This window comes from Cnephaeus nilssonii (genome assembly GCF_951640355.1).
Source record: "Cnephaeus nilssonii genome assembly, chromosome: 7".
Taxonomy (NCBI): domain Eukaryota; kingdom Metazoa; phylum Chordata; class Mammalia; order Chiroptera; family Vespertilionidae; genus Cnephaeus; species Cnephaeus nilssonii.
Window position 1 is genome coordinate 26,361,849 of NC_137078.1, and position 27,040 is coordinate 26,388,888.

A 27,040-nucleotide genomic window follows, 5' to 3' on the forward strand; every position below is an offset into this window, starting at 1 on the left:
TTGCTCTCTCGTTCAGCTCCTCCTCCGGGGTCATGATGGGTTCTCATGTGGCAGAATGGCAATGGCAGTTTGAGATTACAGCCATGCGCTGCTCAATGATGGGCATCCGAGAAAAGTGTCTTTAGGTGATTTCATTGTTGTGCCAACACCACAGAGTTCACTTAAACCTAGATGGTATAGCCTACTGCACACCTTTGTCTGAGGCTACAAGCCTGTACAGCATGTGACTGTAAAAAACAGCATGAGATTAAATCAAGCACAAGAGAAAACGTTGCAATCAAGAGATGGGGTAAGCTCAAGAGGTATGAGGCTGCTGCCGTTATAACATGACATAATTTTACAGCAGCCTTTTTTTTTTAATAAGCAGAAAGAGTGCACTCTAAGATAACAATAAAAAAGTATAGCCCTAGCTGGTTTGGCTCAGTAGATAGAGCATCAGCCTGTGGACTGAAGGGTCCCAGATTTGATTCCGGCCAAGGGCACATGCCTGGGTTGCGGGCTTGATCCCCAGTAGGGGGCATGCAGGAGGCAGCCAGTCAATGATTTTCTCTCATCATTGATGTTTCTATCTCTCTCTCTTTCTCCCTTCCTCTCTGAAATCAATAAAAATACAAAAAAATAAAATAAAAAGTATAGTATAGTAAATACATAAAGCAGTAACATAGTCATTTGTTATCATTATTAAAGTATGTACTGTACATCATTGTATGTATTATGCTTTTATACAACTGGCAGTGCAGTAGGTGTGTTTACACCAGCATCACCACAAACACAAGAACTATGTTGTGCTATGATGTTACAAGGCAATAGGAATTTTTTAGCTCCATTATTTTTTTGAAGCATATATACTGTAGAGTTTCTTGATTTCAATTTTCCTTTAAACTTATTTGTCACCAGTTAAAATAAAGGTCACTTAAAATAAGTATTACATGCATTTCAGTTTTTCCTAATGTAGCATTTAACAGATGTGCTTTTTAAAAATTAAATTTATTGGGGGTGACACTGGTTAATGAAATTCTATAGGTTCTAATTTTACCATTCTATAATACATCCTCTGTATATTGCATTGTGTCTTTACCACCCAAAGTCAGTTCTCCTTCCCTTACCATATATGTGACCCCCTTTAGCCTTTTACTACCTCTCCCAACCCCTTTTTCCTTGGTAACACTCATACTGTTGTTTGTGTCTATTTTTTGTTTGTTTCTTTGTCTTTTTTGTTCATTTATTGTTTTCAATTCAGCCCCATTATAATCGATGAGACCACAGTCCCCTATATGGTCTGTTGTTGACCAAAACATCTGGTGTGGCCCGTGACTGTATTCTGGTCGGGTTTTTCCTGCGGAGGTCCAGCTGGTTTTGACTCGCTCTGTGAAATGTGGAGATGCTCTTGTATGTATGAAATAGAACCAAATGACATGTCCCCAGCTTTTCGAAGGCTTTTGTTATCAAGTCTGAGGTAACAGGGTGATAATTTTTGAGTCATATTTTGACTTTCCATGTAGTTTGCCTCCCATGCCAGCCTGAGCGTATCTCTGGCATAGTTGCTATCACATTATTGTACAATGTTCTTAGTCTCGTTTTGTGTTATGTCTTTCTCTGAGTTCTATACTCAGTATGCTCGATAAAGGTTGAATTGAATGTATAAGATGCAACAGAAAAAAGCAAATTAAAATGCAGCTGTTTGGAAATGAGAAATCACCACACTGTCAGTGGCAGAGCACCACGACCTTTGCCTTACATTTTTTTCCAGTAAAGAGAGAATTGCACCTATTGCAGAGCAGGTTTCCCAATACTTGTGTTCTGTCATATGATTTCTTGAAACTGAACAAATCATTAAAATCATCAAAAAAAATCATAAGTTTTTTAACATGGGATAAAACTGAGGTGTCGCATCTAAGTTACATAGCTTACATATCAAGGTAGATTAGAAGGTTAGTTTTAATAGCACAAGAATGAACCTTGAATTTTCTTTGTTAAAGAGAAAACTTTTCCAAAGAAGAAATTTCACTTCTTGATTCTCTTCTTATGTAGGACTAGAGTGCATTTTATAGTATATATCTATTACCTGTTATCTACTATGGCATTTATTATTATATAAGTATTTTATACATAGATACCTAGCAATCTAGTAAATATATTTCTGTATAGTTTTGCCTCAAATGCAGGAAAAAATTTAAGTATGCTTTGGGTTTATTTTGGTTTTGCTCTATATAAATTTAGGTACATTACAAGTTAATATAATTCCTACAGTTTGGATTACTTACCATTCATGTCAAGATTTTGTTTGCCTTTTCTTTAGGAAGCTCTGTAATTCTAATTAGGAAATTATTCTCTATTACAATGGTCAATGTGACTGTAATCTCTGGTGAAAATTTGTAATATTATATCTCATTGCTTAGAAATATAAAAAACACTTTTATGGATTGCAGTGGTTGGAATCCACTTCTCAGTCTGGGATATCAAATGTTACATTTATGTTTCCAGTCTAAAAGAAGCAGTTCCTTCTTAGATTTATTTGAGGGCTCCTCTTTATTTACCCTTTAAACACTGGTACTCCTTTGGTTCTCTTTTATGATCCATTTCTTTTCCTTCCTTCCTTATATGACTAACATTGACTGAGTTCATATTGTGTAGCAGGTCAGGGCCATGCTGTACAGCTGAGCAGGTTGTGTACTGTACAATTCCAGACTTAGTGCCATCGGCCCTGTGCTAGCTAATGTACAACCTCTCATTTAACCTCACAATAACCTGTGAGATGAATATCATCATTCCTATTTTATAGATGAGAAAACTGAATTTGGGGTATGTTAAAACTTGTTTAAACTTATATGATAATGAATAGAGTTTGTATGGGCTCAGAGTCTGTTCTCTCAACAGCATGCCACCTTTTGATTTCAGCTCTTGGTCATCTCATCCATGGCCACAACCGAAATGATGGTGATTTCTAAAAGATTCTCTACCTCCCCCCCCCCCCCCCCCCCGATCTCTCCCTGCTGCCAGCCTACTAGACAGATCTCCCACTATGTCCCGAAGGCACCTCAGGATCTGGACAATTAAAATGGAATCGCCATCATCTTCCTTACTGCTCTGCCTTTATTCCCAATCCCAATTCGTGGCACCAGCGGCCTGGGCTCTCCTCTCTCCCCTATCTCCCACATCCAGTTAGATCTATCAGGTCCTATGAATCCGGTTTCTGAACTCTCTCTCCATCTGTTCCCTTCTTTTCCATGCCAGTTGTCACTTCTGTTAGTTGAGGCCCTCATTCTCTTATTCTCTTATTCCGAGCGCACCCATTCTGTCTGAATTATAAAAAGCATCGCCTTAAGTCTCACATCTCCAGGCCTTGGCGTTGGCTGCTCCCTCTGACTGCTGCACCTTTCTCCACCTTCCCCAATCAGCCACTTGAGGACTCAGCTTTAAGTTGCTTTCTCGGGGATACCTCCCTTCATCCTTTTCATCCATCCCTTTCCTTAAGTTAAATTATTTTTCTCTGAGTTCCCTGGGCACGTCATGTCTAAGTCTATCATATCACTCATCAGAATACCCTGAGAATTGATTTGCTCGTCTGACTCCTTTCCAGGACTAAGAGCTCTCTGAGGATAGGACTGTATATCCAACTTATCTTTGTTTCCCAAGCTTCTAGCAGCTTTTCTGGGAGGAGATAAAAAAAAAATGCTGGAGGGAATGAATGATGCACACAGTGGACTCGTTAGGTGGATAGGAAAGCATTGTCCACACAGTACTGTAGTGTTCTACATGCTTAGACAGTCCAACTAAAAGTTGAGTGCAGTTTTTATTCACTTGCATGTTTGATAATAATGCTGATGTTCTTTTAATTATACAGTATAATTTTTTCTCCCGCTATTGACAACAGCAGGCAGCCTGATTGTTGCTTAACCTATGTTTTCATTCATATTGGCAGCAGCTTCTTCCCTTATCCTGCTGATAAGAGATTATAACTCAATTGCATGGTAATTTCAAAAGTGGACTCTGTGTTGAACTTTGGCTTAAGGTGCCAAACTTTTTGCATCAACACTAATGAATAAACCTACGTCTTAGAAGGTGCTTTATTACCTTTCTTGATCCCTTCAACGATGTTCACTACACCAAGAAAATGCGCGGAGGTTGGTTATCTCAGAACCTGCTACTGCTAAATTTGAAGGTAGACATATGTGGGGGTGGTTTTCATTTAGCATGTACCTTTTTCATCTAAGACAGACTTAGTCTCGTTCCAGCCCTGCTCCCTATCTCCGTGGTCGGCAAACTGCGGCTCGCGAGCCACATGCGGCTCTTTGGCCCCTTGAGTGTGGCTCTTCCACAAAATACCACGGCCTGGGCGAGTGTATTTTGAAGAAGTGGCGTTAGAAGAAGTTTAAGTTTAAAAAATTTGGCTCTCAAAAGAAATTTCAATCGTTGTCCTGTTGATATTTGGCTCTGTTGACTAATGAGTTTGCCGACCACTGCCCTATCTGGTTCAGGCCAACAACTTAAATCTCCCTGGACCTCAGTTTCCTCATTATTAAAATTAAGCATTTGGACTAAACTAGCTAGGGGAACTTTTCAAACTCAAATGTCCTCTGGTTCTATTACTTTGTGTCCCCATTGTGAATTCTCTTACTGTCTTATTTCCCTTGTCCACGTTCCCTTCCCTCCCCCACTAGTGGAGGGGTCCTCCCGCCGGTCCTCCCATCGCACCCGTAGATACACTGTGTTCTTCAGCACCTGGCTTTGACCTGGAGGTTTTCTTCAACGTGGAGGAAGTTGGGAAGCAATTTGCTATGTGCTCTTCCTTCACAGGCACGCTCGGATCCCTTCCCACGAGGGTTCGAGAGTCCCTTCCTTGCAGGAAGCGCATTCCTGAGTGCAGTTGCAAAAGGAGGTTGCAGAGTGAGCACAGAATGATTCTTGTATCAGAGTAAAGATTTTTCTAAACTGCCACAGATTTGGGACTGTGATTTCGACCCCTGGAGGGTGTGGGGAGCAAGGGTATAATCTGTTGTAAACAGTCGACAAATTAAGCGTCTAAGGTTTCAGAGTAAGGAAGGCACGTCATAGTTCCCCACAGCTTCCAGATCACTTGGTTACATTTTCTTTGGTTGAGAGTACAACCTGTTAGGTTACTAAGTGTTCCCACATAATTTGTTGACAAAGCAAAATCATTGTTTTATAAAAGTGTGCCAGTATTTTATGAGGTAAACTAAGACGGTCTTGATTTCATTTGCCTGCGTTTTCATTTTACCATTCGACACAAAAGGGCAAATCAGGTTCAAGGAGTTCATCACCACCAACCAGTATTACATGAAATGTTAAAGGGTCTTCTTTAAGGAAAAGAAGACAAAAAGATAAAAAAAAATATATGGACAATAAAATGGCAATAAATACATATCTATCAACCATTGAATCTAAAAAACAAACAAAGCAAACAGGCAGCACATAAACAGACTCAGATGCAAAGAACATTTTGAAGGTTGCCAGATGGGAGGTGGTTTGGGGGGATGGGTGAAAAAGGTGAAGGGCTTAGGGGTACAAATTGATTGTTACCGAACATTCATGGGGATGTAAAGCACAGCATTGGGAATACAGTCAATACTATTTTAATAACTGGGTACAAGGTATACTTGATGAGATGTGCATGGAAAGTATTTCTAAAAACAGTTTTCTGGCAAGGTGGGAAGGCAGGTCTGGGCTGTTGGAAGTAGGAGAAAAACATTTAACAAGAGCTGGGAAGCAGGGAGACAAAGGTGCCCGTGGAGGACCCACTGTAGAGAAGCAGCAAGCTCTCAAGGCCAAAGGTGGCCTGTCTGGGCAGGATGAAGGACACCAGGGGCTGCTGCGCGGCGCCCAGCTCCGGGTCTCCGCGGCAGCCGTCCCAGACGGCAGGAGGGAGGTCCTGTCTGGGGGAGCCAGCGGCGGGAGACGGGATGGCCGCGCAGCTCCGGGGCGGTTGGGACAGGGTTAAGACCATCACCTGCCGTTGAAGTGCGGCTCTGATGGGAAGTAGGAAGTGCCGCGCCTGAGCTTCCTGTATAAATAAACGCCCGGCTCCCGGCGCTGCTGCTGCTGCTGCTGCTGGCGAGCTGCGCCCCACGCTCTGCAAGGCTCCGGGGCGCCGCTGCAGCTCCCCAGGCAGGAGGCGCTTGGTGATAGGTCCTCCTCCTCCGGCCCCGTAGGTCCGGGAGCCGAGTCCGGTTACAGTCCTGCAGAGCGCAAAGCTGTCAGCTGCAGAGCCCCGAGGACGAGGGAGAGAACGAAACGGCTCCTCCTCCGGGTGTGCGAGCTGGAGGCTGCGGAGAAGCCCGGCGGCGGAGGACCCGAGCTCTTCGGCCAGGTAGGCTGAGCAGGCTTTTCAAAAGCTGCAGGCGTTACCAGACCCGGGTGGTGGTGGGCTAAGAAAAGGGAAAAGGGCAAGACACTGTGATACCACGGGTTTTAGCTTTCTGTCCCGGGTCTCGTGCTTCAACCGTACGGAATTGAATGCATTCTGAATGCCTTTAAACACCTGTTAACTTTTAAAAATAGATGCCGTTGTAAAGGTAAAAAGAAGCTAGTTTAATTTGTACTGAAACAGTCCACCGAATGTATTGGAAAATTCAAGGTTAGATCAGACCTCCCAATGTCTTAAAAGGGAGACCAAAAGTTGGCATACATAACCTCAGCTGTTTACCTTCTGTTACTTGGAAATGCACAGCAATATGTTGACACACATAGATATTCATAAGCTGTTATATTATCTATGGGTTCTTGGCCATACATCATGCTGGTTGTTTTGTCAGGTAATTGCTGATAAAACAAAGCGAAACTCCGATCTTATACTGCTGTGCTCAAATTTAAGTTAAAATGAAACCAGCTCCTGGTTTCTCTGTTTCAGCAGAGAAAAGGTATTTTAGCTTAGCTTTTTCCAGGGTACCTTTTGCTTTTGTTGTGAGTTTCAGTGATTCTGCTGTTAAGTCTACTCCTGATGCATATACTTCTCACATTCAGATTTCTCAGAAATGAATTCTTTCGGGGAAAATGTTCTCCGTCTTCATGCATCCACTAGAGTCACTCACTGTCTTCTTTTCTGCCCCACATGGATCTTATCAAAACATTAACTGGGGCTCCTACCAGGACTCTCCCGGTTCTTCTCACTTGGCCCGTCTGGATGTGTGTTTGAATTTAGCCAGGTATGAATTAAAGAAAAATGTATCTTAACATTTCTGAAGCAGCAGATTGGGGGTGTCTAAGCAGAAGCGAAATACGTGAACTTGGAGGTGACTCAGTTTTTAGGGTGTGGGTAAGAGGATGAAGAAACCCAGCCAGTCTTCACTGAGTTGCTGGCTAATTAGAGTATCAGGCTGCTGCAGCTTTCACTGCGCTGAGCCTCTTGATCCCTGGTGCTTTTCACCTCAGATTCCTCTGCTGGTTCCTCCTCCTCCTTCCTCTGTCCTCCCTTCCCAGCCCTACCTTCATGAGGAGAAGGGGGCGGGAGGGAGAAAAAGAATGATAGCTATAGCCGATCCACAAAGCCATTTGGAGAGAATTGTATTAGGAAATCCAAGGCCACATTTTCTCCCAACTCCTCCTTCCTCTTGCACACCTGTGACTGGTATTTTATTCTTTGTAGTGGCATAACCTGCGAACAATAGGAAAGGGGGGGGGGGAAGAGAGAAGCCTGTTTTAAAAAGTAGCCTCTGACTAATTGAACGGCAAACTTGTATAGAGAATGTAAAAAAAAGTATTGAGTTGCTGAATTGGGTTGCTTGGCTTTTTATTTTAAAACAAACAAATAAAAAACTCAACCAAAAAGTCCCCCAAACCAATCACCCCAGATAACTTGCTCCTACACTACTACTGTGCTGGAAGTGAGGCTTAAATGTGGTCAAACTCTGTCTAAACCCAGAGTTTTACAAATATTTACAGTCATCTCTGCCAAATATCTTTGTGCCGAGCCCCAAGAACATTCTCAGCACTCAAAAGCCTCATTCTCATGAATGGCTTCAGTTCATTGGCAATTTAAAGGCATCCAGGCTTCCAAACTAGGTCAGTTTAAGACATGTCTTTAAAAAAAAAAATTAGTTTTTGTGTCTCCCAGATTATGGCCACGTTTTCTCAGCCAAACTCTACAGCGGAGAGAGAAGTTATGCTCTATCTGGAAAGAAAAAAAAAAAAGCTTATTTTGTCTTTATAGTAAGACCATTTAGCTTCCTGGAAACTAGCCTTCTCTCTAATAATATGAATACATTTAATCTGAGAAAGTATATTTACGTTTTTCCTCCTGAAAAGTAGCGTCAATATTTTAGATGTTTAGGAACATTTCCGAGGGCACCAGAATCATGTCTAGGTAGTGTTTCTACTAATTCTGGCTTGTGTGTTGCCCCTGGCCTTGACTAATGACATTACTTTCTTGATAAGTGAGGTGTGCAGTGTTTGAAATCTCCAGTTTGAAGCAGAGGTCAGGAATCATGCTGAACCCAGATGTTGATGGAGAGACAAAGTCCAAATGGTTTTGGGGCTAACCTTACTTTGTGCAATTGATTATTTTGGAGATGGGAAAGAGGCCAAGCTGCCGGGCCAGTCACGCTTTCCACTTTGGGCTGTGCTGAGTGGGTATCTGCAGTCACGGCTCCCGAGTGCTCAGACTCTCTCTCAGGGATGCCTGCCTGAATATACAGAAGTCCCTTAGCTACAGTAGATTATCAATATTTTCAGTGTTTGAATTGCTGGAAGTGAGTAGAGATGAGAACCAGGTCTTTAATATTTTCTTTCTCCCATGTACATTCAGAACACTTACCTGCTGTAGTATCGAGTGCCTACTGCTTGCCAGGTGTATGCTAGGTGCTGAGGATATAAAGATGTGTAAGACGTGGCCTCTGGCCTGAAGGAATTCACATAAGCTTGGAAGTGACTTTGAACTAGAGTGGTAGTTCTCAGTTCATGTTGTTTTACCCGAGCGTGAAAAATACTTTGATGTTTGTCATCTCAACCATGGTTTCTCTGATATTACCTGAGCATTCGGTAATTTGAAGAGTCATAACAACATCTATTTATTTTTATTTTCATTTGTTTTTTTTTTCATTTTTAGATATATATGGGGGGGGGTGTCTTGTACTAACTTTTATTTTTATTAACTTTGGCATTTGCTATTTACTTGGTCAACTATTACTTCTAAATCCAATGAGTCATACTGTAGTAGTTATTTAAAAATGGAAAACAATGCATTAAAGAGAGTAAAAGTAGCCAGTGCTTTTGCAACACGGAATGAGAAACTTCTCATTTACGATCAGATCCCTTCCTTGAATTGAAAGCACCACAACCTAAGTGAGAAGCACTTCTCTTATTCATGGCTAGAACTACCTGATCACATGACTTGTAGTATCTATTAAAGAACATACTTGTAAAGCCATGTCTCATTGGTTTCTAATTCCTCTGTAATCATGAGTTTGAGTCCCAGACCTTTAGTCAACTGGATTTTTGTCTTTATTGGAAAGATAGAACTAGACATCTCATTTCTCTCTTTGCTGGACTTGTGGCTGAAGCAATAAATCCACAAATTGTCCTCTGTATGATTACATAAAACTGTTGACAACCTCCTCAACAAGCTTACTCTTTATAAGTGGGGAGTGGGTTTAATCACCTCTATGCCCCCAGCACCTAACATCTATGGAATTCAATTCTTTTTTTTTTTTCCAATTTTTTTATTAAGGTATTATATGTGTACATATCTTACCATTGCCCTCCCCACACCCCACTCCCATATATGCCCCCACCCCCCAGAGTTTTGCATCCATTGGTTATGCTTATATGCATGCATACAAGTCCTTTGATTGATCTCTTATCTCCCCCACCTCTCCCTAACCTTCCCCTTGTAATTTGACAGTCTGTTTGATGCTTTACTGTCTCTGTATCTATCTTTTTGTTCAAGTTTATAATGTTCTTTATTATCCATAAATGAGTGAGATCATGTGGTATTTTTCTTTCATTGACTGACTTATTTCACTTAACATAATGTTCTCCAATTCCTCCCAGGTTGCTGCAAATGATGAGAATTCCTTCTTTTTTATGGCAGCATAGTATTCCATTGTGTAGATGTACCACAGTTTTCTGATCCAGTCATCTGCTGACGGGCACCTAGGCTGTTTCCAAATCTTAGCTATGGTGAATTGCGCTGCTATGAACATAGGGGTGCATATATCTTTTCTAATTGGTGTTTCTAGTTTCTTCGGATATGTTCCCAGGAGTGGAATTACTGGGTCAAATGGGAGTTCCATTTTCAGTTTTTTGAGGAAACTCCATACTGTTCTCCACAGTGGCTGCACCAGTCTGCATTCCCACCAGCAGTGCACGAGGGTTCCTTTTTCTCCGCATCCTCGCCAACACTTGTCGTTTGTTGATTTGTTGATGATAGCCATTCTGACAGGTGTGAGATGGTACCGCATTGTTGTTTTGATTTGCATCTCTCGGATAATTAGTGACGTTGAGCATGTTTTCATGTGTCTCTTGGCCTTCCTTCTGTCTTCTTTTGAAAAGATTCTATTTAGGTCTGTTGCCCATTTTTTTATTGGATCATTTATCTTCCTTTTATTAAGTTGTATAAGCTGCCTGTAGATGTTGGAGATTAAACCTTTATCAGTGATGCCATTTGCAAATATGTTCTCCCATGCAGTGGGCCTTCTTGTGGTTTTGTTGATGGTTTCTTTTGCTGTGAAAAAGCTTTTTATTTTTATGTAGTCCCATTTGTTAATTTTCTCTTTAGCTTCCATTGCCCTAGGGGCAGTGTCAGTGAAGAATTTCTTTTGGCATATGTCTGACATTTTGCTGCCTGTGGATTGCTCTAGTATTTTTATGGTTTCCCGTCTTATGTTTAAGTCCTGTATCCATTTTGAGTTTATTTTTGTGTATGGCGTAAGTTGGTGATCAAGCTTCATTTTTTTGCATGTATCTGTCCAATTTTCCCAACACCATTTATTGAAGAGACTGTCTTTATTCCATTGTATGTTCATGCCTCCTTTGTCAAATATTAATTGAGCATAGTGGTTTGGGTCAATATCTGGATTCTCTATTCTGTTCCATTGATCTATATGTCTGTTCTTGTGCCAGTACCAGGCTGTTTTGAGAACAGTGGCTTTGTAATACAGCTTGAAATCTGGTATTGAGATCCCTCCTACTTTATTCTTCTTTCTCAGGATTGCTGTGGCTATTCGGGGTCTTTTTTTATTCCAGATGAATTTTTGGAGAGTTCTTTCAAGGTCTGTGAAATATGCCGTTGGTATTTTAATGGGGAGTGCATTGAATCTATAGATTGCTTTGGGTAGTATGGACATTTTAATGATGTTGATTCTACCAATCCATGAACATGGTATGTTCTTCCATCTGTTTACGTCTTCCTCTATCTCTTTTTTCAGTGTCCTGTAGTTTTCCGTGTATAGGTCTTTTACCTCCTTAGTTAAGTTTATTCCTAGGTATCTTAATTTTTTTGGTGCGATGGTAAATGGGATTGCCTTTTTAGTCTCTCTGTCTGTAAGTTCACTGGTGTATAGAAAGGCCATAGATTTCTTGGCGTTAATTTTGTATCCTGCTACATTGCCGAATTCATTTATTAAGTCTATGAGTTTTTTGACGGAGTCTTTCGGATTTTTTATGTACAATATCATGTCGTCTGCAAATAAAGACAGCTTTACTTGTTCTTTTCCAATCTGGATGCCTTTTATTTCTTCTTCTTGTCTAATTGCAATGGCTAATACTTCCAGTACTATGTCAAACAGGAGTGGTGAGAGTGGGCATCCCTGTCTTGTTCCTGTTCTTAGGGGAAATGTCTTTAGTTTTTGTCCATTGAGTATGATGTTTGCTGTGGGTTTATCATATATAGCTTTTATTATGTTGAGGTATGAGCCATCTATTCCCACCTTGTTGAGAGTTTTTATCAAGAAAGGGTGTTGGATTTTGTCAAATGCTTTTTCTGCATCAATTGATATGACTATGTGATTTTTATCTTTCAATTTGTTTATGTGATGTATCACGTTTATTGATTTGCGGATATTGTACCATCCTTGCATTCCTGGGATAAATCCTACTTGGTCATGGTGTATGATCTTTCTGATGTACTGCTGGAGCCGATTTGCTAGAATTTTGTTGAGGATTTTGGCATCTATGTTCATGAGGGATATTGGTCTGTAATTCTCTTTCATTGTGTTGTCTTTATCTGGTTTTGGTATTAGGGTGATGCTGGCTTCATAGAAGGAGCTTGGAAGTGTTCCTTCCACTTGAATTTTTTGGAATAGTCTGAGGAGGATAGGTTTTAGTTCTTCCTTGAATGTTTGGTAAAACTCTCCTGTGAAGCCATCAGGCCCCGGGCTTTTGTTTGCTGGAAGCTTTTTGATGACTGCTTCAATTTCGTCCATAGTTATTGGCCTATTGAGCTGTTTAGATTCTTCTTGATTGATTTTTGGAAGGTTATATTTTTCTAGGAATATGTCCATTTCCTCCAGATTGTCCAGTTTGTTGGAATAGAGTTGTTCGTAGTATTTTGTAACAATCCTTTGTATCTCAGCGGGGTCTGTTGTTATTTCACCTCTTTCATTTCTGATTTTGTTTATTTGGGTCCTCTCTCTTTGCTTCTTGGTGAGCCTGGCTAGAGGTCCATCAATCTTGTTTATCCTTTCAAAGAACCAGCTCTTGGTTTTATTGATCTTATGTATTGTTTCTTTGGTCTCTATGTCATTTATCTCCGCTCTGATCTTTGTTATTTCCTTCCTTCTGGTTACACTGGGCTTTTCTTGCTGCTCTTTTTCTAGCTCTTTGAGTTGTAGGGTTAAGTAATTTATTACCATTGTTTCTTGTTTTTTGCAATAGGCCTGTAGAGCTATGAACTTCCCTCTCAAGACTGCTTTCGCTGTGTCCCATAGATTTTGGATTGTTGTGTTTTCATTGTCATTTGTTGCCATGATGTTTTTTATTTCTTCCTTGATCTCTCTGGTGACCCAGTCCTTGTTTAGTAGCATGCTGTTTAGTCTCCATGTGTTTGATTTCTTTGGATTGTTTTTATTGTAGTTGATTTCCAGTTTTATGCCACTGTGATCTGAGAAGATGCTTGATATAATTTCTATCTTCTTGAATTTGAAGAGACTTTGCCTGTGACCCAGCATATGGTCTATCTTTGAAAATGACCCATGTGCACTTGAGAAGAATGTATATTCTGTGGCTTTGGGGTGAAATGTTCTGAAGATGTCAATTAATTCCATCTGGTCTAGTGAGTCATTTAGGATTGCTGTTTCTTTGCTGATTTTTTGTTTAGAGGATTTGTCCTGTGGTGATAGTGGGGTATTAAAGTCTCCTACTATGATTGTGTTGCTATTAATCTCTCCCTTGATATCCTCCAGGAGTTTTTTTATGTATTTGGGTGCTCCTATATTGGGAGCGTATATGTTTACCAGAATTATTTCTTCTTGTTGGATTTCTCCCTTTAGTATTATGAAGTGGCCTTCCTTATCTCTTGTTATGGCATTTACTTTGAGGTCTATTTTGTCAGATATAAGTATTGCTACCCCAGCTTTTTTTTCATTTCCATTTGCCTGAAAGATATTTTTCCATCCCTTCACTTTCAATCTGTGTGAGTCTCTTGTTCTGAGGTGGGTCTCTTGTAGACAGCATATATATGGGTCGTGTTTTTTTATCCATTCAGCTACTCGATGTCTTTTGATTGGAGCATTTAGTCCGTTTACATTTAAAGTTATTACTGAAAGGTATTTGTTTGCAGTCATATCTATTTTTGTGTCTGTATTCCTTCTTACCTGTTTATTTCTTCTTTTTACAGTATTCCCTTTAGCAATTCTTGCATTGCTGGTTTGGTGGTGATAAACTCCCTGAGGCTTTTTTTGTCTGCAAAGCTCCTGATTTCCCCTTCAATTTTGATTGATAGTCTTGCTGGATATAGTATTCTTGGATTCAGTCCTTTGCTTTGCAACACTTTGTATACCTCCTTCCATTCACTTCTAGCTTGTTGTGTTTCTGATGAGTAATCATTTGACAATCTGATGGGTGTTCCTTTGTAGGTAACTCTCTGTCTCTCTCTTGCCGCCTTTAGGATTCTCTCTTTATCATTTATATTTGCCATTGAAATTATGACATGTCTTGGTGTGGGTCTTTTGGGGTTGATCCTGCTTGGGACTCTCTTTACTTGCGTAACTTTTATCTTTCCCATATCCGGGAAGTTTTCTGTCATTATTTCTTCAAATAGATTTTCTAATCCCTGCTGCTCTTCTTGTCCTTCTGGCAGCCCTATTATACGCATGTTACTTCGTTTCATGTTGTCCCGAAGCTCCCTTAGGCTTTCCTCCTGCTTTTTAATTTTTTTCTCCAATTGCTGTTCAGCTTGAGCTTGTTTCTGTACCTGATCTTCTAACTCACTAATTCGGTCCTCTGCTTCTTGTAATCTACTGTTGAAACTTTCCATGGTGTTTTTGATTGTAGCTATATCACTTTTCATTTCTTCCTGATTCTTGCATAAGTTGTTGATTTTCTCATCCATCCGATGTATAAATTCCATGACCATTACTCTGAACTCCTTTTCGGACATGTTGCAAGCTTCATTTTCACTAATTTCCTTTCTTGGCGACTCCACATTTTCTTTCCTCTGTGAGTTATTTCGTTTCCCCATTCTGGCTATTACCAGAAAGCTCAAGCTTCTGTTTGCGTGGACCTGGGCCGTGTGCTGTGGGGACTTCGCTCCACCCTAGTTTCACTGAAGTGCTCTGACACTAGGACGTGTGACTGTCTTTGGTTGATGGGAACCAAACTTGCCCAGGATCAGTGTCCCCAGTGTTCCGTGTGGTCTCGTGTGCACATTTAGAATCAGGGGCCCTGTCTGCACCACACTGTTGGTATGTGCCGAGAATGAGATCCTTAGCATGTGCCAGGAGTCAGAGTTTCCCTGTGTCTGCACCAAGACTCGAGTGTCAAAGTCTCTGTTGCCTTGTGCGGTTTCTCGTTGAGAATCAGGGTCCCTGTGTGTGCACGCACCAACAATTGGGGTCGCTGGCTCTTAGTGTGAATGCGCTGTGAGTCAGGGATCCCAGGCAGCTGTGTCCGGCGTGCCAAATTCCCTGAAGTGGGGCTGCGTCCTGTGTGTGCTCTCTCTACTGAGCCAAACCGGCTAGAGCGCACATTCTTAAAAACCTGAAGGTGAGCCGGCTCAGTGCACTCTCCCAAAGTCCCAGAAGGGGGGCGGAGTCCGTCCTGCGCGCCAAATTCCCCAAAGGGAAGCCCCTCTGTGCAAGCTTTTAAGAATCTCCGAAGGGGGAGCTGTGCCCCGCGAGCCAAATTCCCCCAAATTCCCCGAAGGGGAGCCCTCTGTGCGCACTGACAGATTTCCCCGACGGGGAGCTGCTTCTGTCCCGTGCGCGAGCGCACGCCAAATTCCCTAAGAGGGAGCGCGTCCCTGCGCAAAGCTCGGCGGCTTGGGCCAGGGGCGGGTCTATCAGTTACTATGGCGCTGTCTGTGCGCGCGCGCCTGTGAGCAGCTTGGGCGAAGGGCGCGTCTATCAGTTACTATGGCGCTTTCCGCACGCCTGTGGGCGCTCAGCAGCTTGGGGGAGGGGCGGGTCTATCAGTTACTATGGCGCTATCAGCGCCTGCGAGGAGGGGGATAGGCTCTTTGACTCACGGAAATCTGCCGGGAAGTCTGGATTCTTGTTTGTTTGTCTGAAGCTGTGATAGCAGTTCTCTGTCCCCAGTGGCTGCAGGGTCCTGGTTTGTGTCAGAAGCCAGGATCCGAGTCTCGGGCAGCTCTGTTTCCCAAGATGGCGTGGTCTCTGCGTCCGCACCAGCCGCCGAGAAGTGTCCGCTTTGTGCGCGGGGCTCCGCCGTCTAGGGCTGCCCTGTTCGGGAGCCCCTTGGAAGACCTGCAGAATCTAACTGACCCTATCTCATACACACACACCCACACCACACACATCTACACTCTCCTCTATGGGTTCCTCACTCACACTCTCTCCCTACCTTCCTGCCGGTCGCCATCTTTTTCTCGGAATTCAATTCTTTGTGGGTTGACTTTATTTCCTGTATTATTGGTTCCTTAAGAATCCTATTTGGCAAAGACATACAAAAATACACACCCTGCACTTTACTTAGTGTGGGTTGGAGGAGATTCCTTTCCCAAACTGGTTTAAAATTTCTTTCTAATTAAAATTTCTATATGCAGCTTTCACAGGAGAGGTTAATATTTACATATGCTTTTATTCACTTGGAGAAAAAAACTTGATTTAGAGATTTGTGCTGTGGGGACTGTAATTTGCTGGTAATGTCATGACCCAAGACGTCAACCCTTCTCTTGCTCTATGGGCCTGCCTGAAATAACGTTTCTCCTTGATCTGTTAATTACATCACTGTCTGACCTGCCTTTAAGCGGCATTCCTTCCTGCTCCTGAGCTTTGTTGTTATGCCAGGCAGGGGGAAGAAAATTATTCAGCAGGGCTGTATGAATAATTGTGGGCGGCCAGGGAGCCATGGATTGAAAAAGGGGTGGGCAGGGCACATGGTGGTGTCAAGGAGGGAGCTACCACGATGGATGTAAAATTGCAATGCCAAAAATATCATTGACTTGTGATTTTCAAATTCATTCCTACCTCCTTTGATATGTTTTTATTGTTAGGAAACCTCAGAACGGATTTCCTCCTCTTGGGCCTTACTCTGTAGTGATAATGAGAACATGAAAAGAAGGCAAGAAAAAAGAAATGTGCTTTTCAGAAAAAGGATCAGCATTTTGCCATTGTTAAAACTTGACATCTCAGATGCTATGTACGTTATAGGGTTTAGAGTTAGCTTATCACAGTGTCATGCTCTTTGTTGTCCATCATCTAATATCTCTTTCCACATATTTCACCTGTATATTTTGTAGGGAAAAAAATTGGATCTTATTATTCTCACCATTAAAAAATTGTAACAGTATGTGATGATAGATGTGTTAACTAACTTTATTATGGTAGTCATTTCACAAAATATACATATTAAATCATTACATTGCACACCTTCAAATTACACAATGTTATGTATCAACTAGAGGCCTGGTGCACGAAATTCTTGCACAGGTAGGGTCCCTAGGCCTGGCCAGCAATCAGGGCCGATGGGGGCCTTCCGGCTGCCAGCCAGGGCCTTCCTTCTAGCTGCCAGCCAGGGCCTTCCTTCCCGTGCTGCTGGCTGCTGGCCAGGGCCTTCCCTTGTTCCATGCTGCCCCCTGGTGGTCAGTGCACGTCATAGTGAGCGATTGAATTCCCAGTCTCCTGGTCGAACTCCCAAGGGGACACTTTGCATATTAGCCTTTTATATATATAGATTATATCTCAATAAAGCTGGAAAAAAATTAGATCTTATTAACCTTTTGCACTCGGATGTCGAGTGTGACTCGACATGGTTAGCATTAGAATAAAGGAATAGAGAAAAAAGCAAGTGAGTGCAAAGGGTTAAAATGGTTGTAACAGACTTTATTCATACCCTGATTTCAAATAGCAAAGTGACTGTCTAGAACAGTGGTCTCCAAGCTTTCAGACCTCACAGACCACCTCCATGGACCACCCATTGGCAACTGCTGGTCTAGAAAACAGGTATTGCTAATATTTAAGATGCCTATCCTAATGGAGTGTCTGTCATTTCCACCCACAAAACAAGTTAATAGAGATATATTATCATATCAGTTCCATTTTAGGAGGTAATGCTCTTCAAGTTACAAAGTGAAATCTTATTGCCATCCTGAAAACTGATGAGACAAAGATGTTAAAACTAAGGAATTAAAGACTGAAGTATTTTTTATTTTTTATTTCCTCTATACGAAGTTTTGAAACAGTGGGGCAGAGAACAGAATTTCCCTTCTATTACATGAGGCATGGTGATAAACAGTGTTTCTTAACAGTGCTGCTACCTCACAAAGCCTGAGTAGGTGAATATTTACTTCTTTCACATCTAAGAATTAAGCATTTCTTGGGTTTGTTTAGTCTAGAGAATAATTTCTGGTCTATTTTTTGTTAAATAATGATGAAGTGTCTTATGTGTGATGCCATATATCGACTCATTGGCCTTGAGCATTATTCTTTTAAAAACAATTAAATAGATATAAAATATACTTGAATAATTGCATTTCTCTAGTTACTAGTGAGGCTATGTCCCCTTTTGTTCTTGCCCTTTCAGGGCACATATTAGAACTGTTTTTCTGATATTATTGGATGTGCACTGGTTCATCTAGTCCTTGAATAACCAGAGAGTGGGTCAAAGATGTAAGCCAGGGGTAGAACCATAACACTGGCCACGATGGAGGCCATCATAAGTCCTTGTCTCACTTAATACCAATACTACTTATAGCCCTGGCTACTCTACCAGCCTGCTGGTCTACCCTCCATTCCAGATTGTATTTAGGGTAGCACTCCAGCAAATGGCTGATGAATGTCAGCATTCTACTAGTGAGTTTTTGAGTCACCAATAGCTTCTATTAAGAACATAAATCAGCAGCTAAATAAATCACTGTATTTGGCAGAAGCGCCAAGGTCAATGCAATGCTAATTTTCAGATTGTGTTGAGTGGAAGCTGGTTGCCTGGCATGTCATTTTTAGTTGGTATTGGGAGAGCTTTCCTAACAAGGCCTTTAGATTGCTCTATTAGAATACTGGCTTCCTGAGAATCTCATGATAGAAGGCAGCTCTTTAACTGTACCTTCCCACCACCTACCCTTCCTGAAAACACTTCCCTTTGTTAGCTCCCTCTTGTAGGCATGCATTCATATATTTTATTCCAGCTACCTCACAGGGTTGACTCCATCTTGCATGAACATGTACACATTTTGAGAGTACTTGTGTATCTCCCCTTCTGTTTTGTCCCTTGTTCTTGAATAACTCTTAGGTTTTCATAGCATAGTCTGGAACTAAGATTTGAGCACAGATCTACTGGATTTTTACATACATTAATATTCTGTTACATCAGTAATATCTAATTGATTCATTTTGGTAGCTTTCTATTTCTCTTAGACTCTTTAATCATGCTTTATCAATTTATCTAAGTTTTTAAGTTTTGCAGAAGGGTGTAAAAATTCCTAAATAACTAGCCCTGGCTGGTGTGACTCAGTTGGTTGGGTGTGGTCCCATGCACATGCATGTGGGCTTGATCCCCAGTAGGGGGTATGCAGGTGGTAGCTGATCAGTGTTTCTCCCTCTCCCTTCCTCTCTCTCTAAAATCAATAAAAACATATTTTAAAATTTCCTAAATAACTAGATAAGTATCCTAGTAAAACATTATCCTTTGCAATTATTTTTTTGTGCAGTGGAATAACTACTATGATTTTAGGTGGTTATACAGTCATAAATACATTAGTTAAAAATGTTTTAAATGTTGGCTCTCCCATCCTTTGCATTTTTGGAGCAGATTGCTTTTTCAGGCAAAGTTCTTATACACCCTATGCTTCCAACACCGCTTCTGAAGTATTCCTTTCTTTGGCAATTCCAATGAAAATACATGAGGGAAAAAGTGGCTTTCCTGTTCTTTCCACAAGATAGTACTTGCTGCTCATATAATGAACACTTTAGAGCAAGAGACACTCATAGAGTAGATGGAAGTGCTGTCTCCCCTTGCCTGGTAATTTAGTGCAAAATCAGATGCTTTAGGGTGGTTTTCCTTCCATGCACACACCAGCCATTATCCTATTCTGTGATTAGTTACAGTTAAGCAAGTGATAATTTTACCACCCCTCACCACCCCACCCCCATCTTATCATTGATTTTAGAAAGTTTAAATCTGAAGGTAGCTGTCATCTTTCTTTCCCCCTCCCCTCCCCTCCCCGCTGAAATTCTTTTTCATTGGGTTTGTCATACCCAGTAAGAGGTTCAATCACATCCTATATAATAAAAGGGTAATATGCAAATAGACCAAATGACAGAACAACCGAACAACCAATCAAAGCATAATATGCTAATGATATGCTAAGACTGCTCAACCACTTGCTATGAAGTGCACTGACCACCAAGTGGCAGACAGTCAACTGGTCAACCAGTTGCTATGCTGTGCACTGACCACCAGGGGGCAGACAGTTGATCAGTTGCTATGACGTGCACTGACCATCAGGGGGCAGATTCTGCAACCGGTAGGTTAGCTTGCTGCTGGGGTCTGGCCGATCAGGACTGAGGGAGATGGTCCAGACACGCCCTGGAGCCCTCCCATGGTTCCTCCCTGGCACGATCGTGCACCGGTGAGGTCCCTCAGCCTGGCCTTTACCCTCTCGCAATCCGGGTCCCCTTGGGGGATGTTGGAGAGCCGGTTTTGGCCCCATCCCGCAGGCCACTCCCTTTGGGAGGGCACCAGATGCAGGGCTAATGGCTGGCAAGCGCTGCTGTGGCAGTGCCAGCCTCTCCCTAGCTGACTGACTGGGTGTGAGCCCACAGCAGGCACAGTAGGCCCTGGATGAGCAGGAGTGGCAGGTAGGAGCTGCAGGTGGTGTTGGACTGTGGGTTTCGCCCGGTCCCTGCAGGCCACCCAGAGGGACCCCACCTGTGCAGAATTCGTGCACCGGGCCTCTAGTTAGTAATAATGGTAAAAATAGTTATAATAGTTACTGTTTTAAATCAAGCAGGAGAATAGAACATTCAAGTGACTTTCTTATTGTAAGTAAAACGTGAAGTATAAAGCAAAATAAGTTGAACAAGAATGAGTTGTGGGCTCTCTAGAAAGAAGACTTTTCTTGCAAACTGGAGGGCAGTGGTGAATTGTCAGTGTATCTATGAGCATGTGGTCTAATGAAAGGGTCAGGAGGGATTGTGAGTGTGTTGCCAGTCTTCCTGTGGGCACCTCCTCTGAATCTCATGCCATTTACTAGTAGTGTTTCTACTACTGGTGAGTTTCTACTATTGGTGGTTTCCTGTTGTGGAGACTGGTGAATCCAACAGGATATACCAGTAAATGAAGAAACACTAGGACACTGTGGAGCCAGCCATTCTCAAACATCTTAAGTGCGGGATAATTCATTAGAGAAATCAGGATTCTCCTGAGTATTGCTTGAAGAGCTTGCTTTCTAATAAATCAATGGTGGAAGGGTTTCTTATTTGATACTCTTTTTTTTTTTTTTTTATGAAGTACCCACCCTGTGTCATTCATTTTTAACATGTTCACTATTGGTTTTACCCAAAGTGAAAACCAAAAGTCTGTTTTTCAAACTGCATGGTGAAGCCTTCAGCTTCTGCGATGGTGCCTGGGGGCTGCTGAGGGAAAGGTCAAAGGGACCTGGCCTGGCCTCCCAGCATTGCTGCAACCAGCACGCGTCTCCCTTATCTCTTTTATACAGTGGTGGTTCACTTATGATTTTGTTGTCATAAAATTCCACCTCTTTAAAGACATTTGAAAGCCACCATTTTAGGGAATTTGTGTTATTGTACACAGTAAAATAAATCACTTCTTTTTGAAGAATTATTTTGGATTGTTCGCATCTTAAAAAGTTGAAGTGTGTGATTCTTTCTTCTCTCTCACTGAGTCACAGGTACTGCCCAGACTGGAATGCTTTGAATCCCTTCCCTTCCCTTCCCTCCCCTTCCCTCCCCTCCCCTCCTCTTTTCCTATTTTTAAACAAAACAGGTCTCTATAAGAAGTTTTTGTCAAAAATATTTTTATGTATACAAATATTTTTTAAATTTATATATATTTTAAACCATTTTATTGAGGTCTGATTGACAGACAAAAAGCTATACATATTAATGTATGCAACTTGATGAGTTTGGAGATAAGTATTCATCTGTGGAACATCATGATGCCTGTAGTTAAGAATACTGTATTGTATACTGAAAAATTTATGAAGGGAGTAGATCTGATGTTCTGTGTTCTCATCACACAGACACACACACACACACACACACACACACACACACTAATGATAAATAAAAAGGGCAGGAGGTAACTTTTGGAGATGATGGATATATTTATATTTTTATAACTTTGATTTTATGCTATAGGCATGTAACTCACAAACTAAGGAGTAACAACTTAAGTATATAGTAAGAGATAAGATTATGTTTCAGATGACCTCGATTAACACAATTTCTAGTTCTGCCTTCCAAAGAAAACTATTTCTAAGTTATATCTTCTAAAATTATGTCTTTGTTTTTTGAGAACATTAAAAATTTGGCCTGTTTAATGTCTCGTTCTAAAAAAATAATGTAGGTTGAGACTGAGAAATAATTGGTTTTCTTAAAGAATACCTTCATCTCTTGTTAGACCGAAACAACAGGACTTATCTCTTCACAACAGCTTTCCTCAGATGGGCGAAGAAGTGTAATTGGCATTGTAGTGTGGGATGGTTCCGGCCTGTGTCATTTCCCATCTTCCCCTCAGGAAGCATTTACAGGCTACATTTCTTGTTGTTTGACTTGGGATTTGTCCTTTTTTGGGGGGGAAGATAATTTAGAATATTTTGTGTGAACAGTGTTAGGGAAACAGATGAGAAAACAGCAGTTGAGGGAGACTCATGAGCCTCTGTGTGCTGTGGGGAGTCTTGGAGAAACAAATGGGTGATAGTTTTCTAAGCATAGACCGGGAAGAGATAACATCATTCATTTTAACCCCTAACTGACCCTAAAGAGAGATTTTTTTTAAACTTCAAAATCCTGAGTTTGATATACAGGTTGATTTGAATTTTGTTTGCCCTTAGGTGATAACCCTTTCATAGTTAATCTAATAAGAACACTGTGTCCTGAACCTTATTGGGTCTTTCCCAATCATTGATTAGCATCCTGTTTATTTTTAATCAAGACATCTATTGCCACTCAGGGAATAGGGGAAAAACCTTGAGTACTAGAGTTAGTAATTGTTAACTATTTCTGGTATGACATTAAGAGAGTCAGTACAGTTAGATATCCTAGATTATGTATTTCCAACTGATCCAATTTGTTTTCCCTTTCATTGTTTTAATATGTTATACCTATATAGAGGCCCAGCGCACAGTTAAATTGTGTGCATGTAGGGCCCCCTAGGCCTAGCCTGCCATCAGGGCCATGTCTGCTGCCCCGCGAAGCCTCGCATGCTCCGTGGACGCTGCTGGCGCCCCACGACGCTCCGCTGATGCTGCTGGCGTCCCAGGGGTGGGGAGGTGGGGGAAGGGCGGGACCCCAGACCCCATTGCCACCGCCACGGACCTTGCGAGCTCATTTGTGCCTGGCTGGTCCCCATTCCTCTCTCCCCAGTGTTGGTGTCTGAGCCATTGGCTGCTCCAAACCGTTTGGCTCTTTCCCTTAGTAACAGCTTTTACCTTCTGCCTCAATTCCTCTCCCAGCTTGTGCCCTTCCCCTGCGTGCCGCCTCCCCTCTGCTGCCTGCTGCATGCACCCCTGCTCCTCGCCCTGCAGCAGGAGCACCTCTGCTCACCATCTGGGGACCCGCGCCGTGCTCCCTGCCCCTGCCCGCCCGGCACCCATGCCCAGCGCCCTCTTCGCTGTGCGGCCCTGCCCACCTGCTGCCCGCCTTGCTGCGACTGAGAGGTGCTCCATGCACCCCCTGGTGACTGGTCTTTGGTTGTTATGGCATAACGACCACTGGGTTTTTATTATATAGACTAGAAGCCCGGTGCACAAAATTCGTGCACAGCGGGGGGTTGTCCCTCAGCCCAGCCTGTACCCTCTCCAATCTGGGACTCCTGGAGGGATGTCCGACTGCCCGTTTAGGCCCGATCCTACCGGGATTGGGCCTAAACGGGCAGTCGGACATCCCTCTCACAATCCAGGACTGCTGGCTCCAACTGCTTGCCTGCCTGCCTTCCTGATTGCCCCTAACCGCTTCTGCCTGCCAGCCTGATCACCCCCTAACCACTCCGCTGCCAGCCTGGTTGATGCTTAACTGCTCCCCTGCCAGCCTGTTTGCCCCCAACTTCCCTCCTCTGCCAGCCTGGTCACCCCTAACTGCCCTCTCCTGCAGGGTTGATCACCTCCAACTGCCCTTCCTTGCAAGCCTGGTCCCTCTCAACTGCCCTCCCTTGCAGGCCTGGTCCCTCTCAACTGCCCTCCCTTGCAGGCCTGGTCCCTCACAACTGCCCTCCCTTGCAGGCCGGGTGCCTCCCAACTGCCCTCTCCTGCTGGCCATCTTGTGGTGGCCATCTTGTGTCCACATGGGGGCAGGATCTTTGACCACATGGGGGCAGACATATTGTGTATTGGAGTGATGGTCAATCTGCATAGTACTCTTTTATTAGATAGGATAGAGGCCTGGTGCACGGGTGGGGGCCAGCTGGTTTGCCCTGAAGGGTGTCCCGGATCAGGGTGGGGTTCACTTGGGGTGTGGGGTGGCCTGAGCGAGGGGCCTGTGGTGGTTTGCAGGCCGGCCACGCCCCCTGGCAACCCAAGTGGAGGCCTTGGTATCTGGAATTTATTTTCCTTCTACAATTGAAACTTTGTAGCCTGGAGCAGAGCCAAGCCTGCTGCTCCCTCCGGGGCGGCAGCCATTTCTGTGGCAGTTAATTCACCTTCTACAATTGAAACTTTGTAGCCTTAAGCGGGTGAGCCCGGCCAGGGTGTGCGGAAAGCTTTGCTTCCCCTGTTGCCGCCGGCAACCCTGGCCTGCTCTCTCAAGCTCCATTCTGCCGCCATTTGTTTGAATTTGTTTACCTTCTATAACTGAAACTTTGTAGCTTGAGTGGAGGCTTAGGCCTGCAACGGCTATGGAAAGCTTGGCTTGCTCTGTTACCTAGGAAACCTTGCTCTCTGTGGCTGTAGCCATCTTGGTTTGGGTTAATTTGCATACTCTCCCTGATTGACTGGTGGGCGTGGCTTGGCTGGTGGGCGTGGCTTATGTAGCGGAGTGGTGGTTAATTTGCATATTACCATTTTATTAGAGAGGATACTGAGACATAAGGCACTGTAGGGCTATGTAGTAAATGCTGAACATGTAATTTGTTTTGCCAAAACATTGGGAGGAAAAAGTCTGGTTCTCGTAGGGGAGAGTGTATTTACAATTATTTCTATGGCAGAATCTGTATATCCTTTATAACAAAGAGGTAATATACAAATTGACTGTCACGCCCTTGCACAAATGGCTGCCCCCATGTGGTCATAAGATGGCTGCCACAAGATGGCCGGCAGGGAAGGGTAATTGTGGGCGATCAGGCCAGCAGGGGAGGACAGTTAGGGGTGACCAGGCCAGCAGGGGAGGGCAGTTAGGGGTGAATGAGCCGGCAGGGAGGGAAGTTGGGGGTGACCAGGTCAGCAGGGGTGGGCAGTTAGGGGCAATCGGGTTGGCAAGGGAGCAGTTAGGTGTTGATCAGGCTGGCAGTGGAGTGGTTAGGGGGTGATCAGGCTGGCAGGCAGAAGCAGTTTGGGGCAATCAGGCAGGCAGGCAGGTGGGCGAGCGGTTGGGAGCCAGCAGTCCCGGATTATGAGAGGGATGTCCGACTGCCAGCCTGTGGGATCGGGCCTAAACAAGCAGTCGGACACCCCCTGAGAGGTCCCAGATTGAAGTGGGTGCAAGCTGGGCTGAGGGACAACCTCCCGCCCCCCCCAGTGCACGAATTTTGTGCACCAGGCCTTTAGTATATACATATATATATATATATATATATATATATATATATATATATATATACACGCCTAATCTTTCAACTGTCCGACCAGTAGCTATGATGCACACTGACCACCAGGGGACAGACACTCAACGCAGGAGCTGCCAAGTTCCAGAAACTTTGCAGAGTGCCCTCTCACACTTCGGGACCCCTCGGGGGATGTCGGACTGCTGGTTTTGGCCCGATCCTTGTAGGCCAGGCTGAGAGACCCCCACCTACCAGAGGGACCCTGCTCACTCTGCACATGCCCTTCGAGCCCCGGCACTGCCCCAGGTGTAGCCAGCTGGGGAGGGACGTGGGAGGTTGGCTCCAGGGCATATCCGGCCTGTCTCGCCCAGTCGCACCCCACTGGCCATCTTCTAATTAATGTCCTTTCAATGTGAATGAATCTGTGCAACGGGCCTCTAGTTTATTATAATTCGTTGTACTCTTAAAATAGTAAGAACTTTAGGGTTTTGCTTTTATTTAATCAGAACATGAAATTTCTTGATATGATATAAACATGAATGTGCAGGAAGATTATTTTTTACAATTATTTTACCTCTTTAAAAGATATTCTGAATAAAACAATCTAGTGGAAGGACTTTAGTTATCTTTTACTTTTCAGTGTAGAAATTGTACAAAAATAAAATTTGTCTCCACACATAGCATAAGTATAGGAAATGATAATTTCCTATACTTATGCTATGTGTGGAGACAAATTTTATTTTTGTACAATTTCATGAACTTCTGATGGCTGTAGTCATGAACTTCATGTCTCTCTCTTTCCCTCTCTCCCTCTCTCCCTCTCTTCCTCCCTCCCCACCCCCCCAACCCCCCTGCTTTCTACTTCTCTCTCTCCCTGCTCCATTCTACCACATGCTATTCACTTCTGAGGCAGCTCTGGTGTAATGGACTAGGCACTGGGCCTGGTCTCAGAGATGTAAGTTTGAGTTTTGCTCTGCCATATACAAGCTCTGAGGACTTTGACAGATTACTTAACTTCTTAGGACCTTAATTCATCTATAAAATGAAGGAAATAATCATCATGGTTGCAAAAGGATAAATGAAATATTGTACATGAAGAAACATAACTAATACTAACACCTTATTGAAATTTTTTTATTGGAATAAAACTCTTATACATAACATAAGAGTTACCATTTCAACCATTTTAAGTATACCATGTTGTAGCATTAAGTATATTTACAGTGTTGTGCAATCATCACACTCTCCATCTCCAGAACTTTTTATCATCTTAAACAGACAGAAACTCTGTATTCACTTAATAATAACTCTACTTCTTCCTCCCCACAGTTGTTGGTAACCACCGTTCTACTTTCTATTTCTATGAATTTGATTGTTTTAGGTACTTCCTATAAATGGAGTCATATAATATTTGCTCTTTTGTCTCTGGCTAATTTCACTTAGCATAATGTCTTCAAAGTTCATTAATGTGTCAGAATTTCAGTGCTTTTCAAGATTGAATAATATTCCATTTTATGTTTATACTAGAGGCCCAGTG

At 42.8% G+C, this 27,040-nt stretch overlaps 1 protein-coding gene across 1 annotated transcript in view; it reads left to right on the forward strand.

Moving 5' to 3' along the window:
- The first annotated feature begins 6,047 nt into the window (after window positions 1-6,047).
- RNF144B (ring finger protein 144B) overlaps window positions 6,048-27,040 on the forward strand; it is an 89,187-nt gene continuing 68,194 nt past the window's right edge. The window contains exon 1 of the mRNA XM_079776445.1: window positions 6,048-6,328. The gene's annotated coding sequence lies outside the window, so the exon portion shown is untranslated. The remainder of the gene's footprint in view (window positions 6,329-27,040) is intronic.